The sequence below is a fragment of the Empidonax traillii genome, unplaced genomic scaffold, assembly GCF_003031625.1.
Source record: "Empidonax traillii isolate 1590-97213 ecotype Southwest subspecies unplaced genomic scaffold, ASM303162v1 scaffold63:size2014119, whole genome shotgun sequence".
NCBI classification, from domain to species: Eukaryota; Metazoa; Chordata; class Aves; order Passeriformes; family Tyrannidae; genus Empidonax; species Empidonax traillii.
This window is the reverse complement of record NW_020955256.1, coordinates 1,498,079-1,502,435: the sequence shown is the minus strand read 5'-3', so window position 1 is coordinate 1,502,435 and position 4,357 is coordinate 1,498,079.

Sequence of the window (4,357 nt, the reverse complement as noted above, 5' to 3'; positions counted from 1 at the left end):
TTTGGAAGAGTCTTGGCTGAGGAGCTAAATCCCCACTTCTCCACCTTCTTCTACACTATGTTGGCCAGAAATGTTTGGTTTCCAGCTGTCTTGTGGTTGAGTGTGACCAGGGATAAATTGCCTAATGTTGGACTTTGCTGAGACTAATAGTATGGCTGATGAGGTGATTTAGTTTTATACATACCTGCTGACACTGGTTCTTGCTTGAGAAACCAAAAGCTCTGTCTCTCACAAACGGCATTTCTCTTTCCTTTCAAAGCAAATTGGCACTGCAAAATTGGCATCCCAAGTGTAACTCTTCACAACTAAAAGCCTGAGGCTGCAAACACTGTTGTTCTTGCTTCAAAGTTAATTATTTTAAGGCATTTCAGTTTCAAAAATAATATGTTAGCCTGAGAATTAAACAATGAGAACCTTGTGTGACGGTAGAGGAGAGATCTGCTGTTTGTATGTTAACTTGTGCACGTATTACTTGAAGAGCCATATTAAAAAAACCCAAAACCCAACATCCATCATCCCGATGAGGATTTTGAAAAAGTCACTCAATTTTAAGGTCAGCTCTCAGATGGAGAGGGTGTATGTCACAGGTATCATATCCTGTATTCAACATTGCTTGTGCACCTTTGTTTAACTGTAATGGAAAATGCTGCCTTGCTCCATCTTTTCCCAGCGCCTTGAATTTATTGAGTATTATAATATATCTAGGTCTGTGAAGAGCATCTTGTGTTAAACCATCACTGTGTTGTAATGGTATCAGGATTGCCATAGTAAAAAGCTCAGAGCTGTTTAACCACAGCACACGAACACCAGTGAGAGTATATGCTGTGGACTCTTCAGTGGGCTCTGCGAACACCAAAAAGTTCTCAGAGCAGATAGGCATTTCCCCAAAAGGCAGCAGAAAATTTAAACAATCTTGGTATTTTGCCATCTGATAATACTAGCAATCCAACAAGTAAAAAGCAGTGTGTTTCATACTCTAATGCTATCATCGTGCCCGTCTCCTGTGTTGTATTCAGAAATTCTCACTTCCACCAAGCAGGTACAATCCCATTTTGCCCATCCTCCTGGGTCTCAAGCACTGTCAGTGGTCCCCACTGCTGCATTTCACTGGTGAAGAGACAAAGCAGCGCTGTTCCTTGTAGCTGCATCTCTGTCCCTTTGCCTCTCCTTGGACTTGCCAACTGCAAAAAACTGGAATGCAGCTCAGTCCATCCACAGCAAGCCTGCAGGACTGAGAATGTTAGGAACACAAATCATAAAATACCAGGTTGAAAGGGATTGCAAGGATGATCTAGTCCAACCTGTCTTGGTAAGAGCACGGTCTTCACATGATTCTAGTACTCTGCCCAGCTGAACCTTAAAGGTGTCCAACACTGGAGAATCCACCAATGGCTGCTGTCCTTGTAAACAAATTTCCTCTTCTGTCTAATCAGAATCTTCTCAGGAATACCTTGTATCCATCTTGTCTTGAGATGACACCCACCAGTAGGCACCCACTGAGGTAATCTGGTCTGAGACTTGTACTCAGTTGGCCTACAAGACTGTGCAAACTTTTTATATAATGGATTTAACTAAGAAGTCAAAGGTATTTTGTTTTGCTTACAAGCTCTAAGTACATTCAAGATCGTAAGACACTTGGACTTTGTGATCATACTAGAGTACACTCAGCATTGTTCTGCTTGAGCACTCTACAGTCTTGAATGCAGCCTTCCACGGGTTACATTCTATTGGGGTACTCCTGTTAACCGCATTTCACTGACAGGAAGCTGAGGGACAAAGATTCTGAACAAGAGCATCACTTCAGTGAAAGAGTAGCTTTCTTTATGGGTAGCTGGGGAATGCAAAAGGCTAAGCTACAACCATACATGCTATGCATGTGAAAATGGGGAGAAACATACTCGACAGAGACAGACCCAAGCAGCCAAGCTAGTTACTGTGGGTGTGATGAAAAGATGGGGATTTATTGACCAGTACTTTCCCCTCTGCATCAGGCAGGTATCTTGTCTCTGGGTACCAGGGATTTTCTTTTTTGCTGGTGTTGTTGCTTGAAGCAGACTAAAGAAGATAAGGCAACGGTGTTTTCTTTTATGGAATAACAAAAACAAATATTATGATGAAAACCTAGCTAACCACACTCTATATATTGACACAACACTTCAGGTGATGGTGATATTTTGTGGATTTGGCTGCAAGGATCTTGCCCAAATTTGCACAAATCATCATCAGTGAAAGAAGCATCTCAAACCCAAGTGTTCCAAATGAGTGCCCTCACTATGAAAATATTTCTCTTCCATTTGCTTGGATGGAGTCAGATATATTTAAAACAGATTTAAATAATGTCACACTTGCACATCCTTGTTTAGACCTAAGTCTTGCTTGTTGCCTTTCTGTACCAAGACAGACCTGTGCCACCTGGCCATCCTAGAAGAGAGAATTTGTCTATGAAAGTAGAACAGCACAGAAGGGGGCAAGACAGAACCTTAGAGGAAAAGAATAAGAAATTCAAATTAGGCTGAGGGGAAAAATTTCCAACAGAGAAATTAACAAGTCTGCTTAAGATAACAGGGAGATATGGTAAGCCAAATCTTTAAGGACCAAGATAATTTCAATTTTCTTCACTTAAAATCACAGCCTACAGTCTCTGATGAACTTCTTGTCAACACAGCATGGGCTTGACAATACTGCTCTAGTTTAGGGTTGTCTCCTCTTCCTGGTTCATGTAAACTCCAAAGTAATTTTAGTAATCTTCTCAGGACAGGGTTCAAACTCTTCCATTATTGTTATTTATCTTCTTTTAGTCCAGATCAGTATACATTTCCTACTCTGTCTCAGAAACAAAGCTGAAGATCTGCTTCATTTGTTGCCTTTCAGGGAAAGAATCAAAATTGTCTCATCACTAAGGTTATATGGGAGAAGTCCCACAAGGGCATGCACGTAACAGCCTTGTGGCCGCCTCTGCAGTACTGGATCCACTCTTTATGAAAATGATCCCAAGATTTACTAGAGCAGTACGCATGTGAGGCTCTGCAGACTGCACCCATGTTAAAAATAAGACAAGGAATTTGCCACAGAAATTAACGTGCAGTAACATCTCAGAATTGGTATCAATGTTTGAACTGTTGGAGATTAGCCATAGGGTAACAAACTGTGCTCCCTCCATCACAAATCTACCATGTTTTATCCAGTATCTGAGGCCAAGACCTTAAAACTTTTTAAAAAAGGTTGTGCTCTGTGAAAAGGCACATACCTAGGAGTGATTTGCAGTATCTTACCATCACCTCTGAACTGTATGAAGTACATTCTTAGTCCCATGAAAACCACCTTGTCTGGAAATCACAATTGGAAAGGTGCAGACAACTAACAAGATAAATATTACACTATTATTTCACTGCGCGTTTCTAACGCACATTAACACAGTAAGACTCTAAAATAATGATCCCAGTATCTTTATCATATATTAACATGTTTCCCATAATGCTTTTGCTCAACCTGCTTTTTTACTGAAACAGCTTCAATTTTAAAAAATTCCATTAAAACACAGGTGTAGAAGGTACAGACTGATACATCTGTCATGATATTAAAAAGATGGGGGTTCATTTTCATATGACAACAAAAGTAAAGTAGGATTAACACTGAACACTTGTTTGCTCAACGAAGCAAACCTGTGAAGACCTAGAATCTTCCTATCTTCAGGCAGTGGAACTACCACCTGCTTAATAAAGGCCATCCCTCAGTGAACTGAAAATCTATAGAATTAATTCTGAAAAGGGTCCCACAAACAAAAATAATTTCTCTGCTTAGCCTCCTGTCTGTATAAGGGGGTTACAAATACATGAACTTTAGAGAAAACACTTTCATTTACTGATGAACTGCTGAAATATGTAGAGGTGTGCCATTATTTGATGATTTTTCCTTGAATCTCACCTCTGATTTTATCCAGTTTACTATTCAAAGTAGTAACCTTTTTTATTGCTGAAGATGAAAACACACTAAAACTGCTGTGACAGAAATTAAAAAGACAAATATATGCTATGCTATATTTTGAAAAAAAAAAAAAAAAAACAACCCTTATTTTTCAGGGAGTTACTGGTTTTTTGTGGTTGTTAATTTTTAGAAGAGGTCAACAGGAACTGGCTGTCAGTTGTCCATTTTTAACTATTCGAGAACTTCACAGGGGCACTGACAAAGCAATTGGATAGACTCTTACTACTTTTTTTGGTAGACCTGAACACCAACATGAAAGACAGTAATTTCAAACACTGCATTTTGTACTCTTTGGTATGAATGCCTCTCATTATTTTGACACGGGTAAGGGTTAAGTTTGTATTGCCTCAAGGGAACTACTGTAACTGCAGCA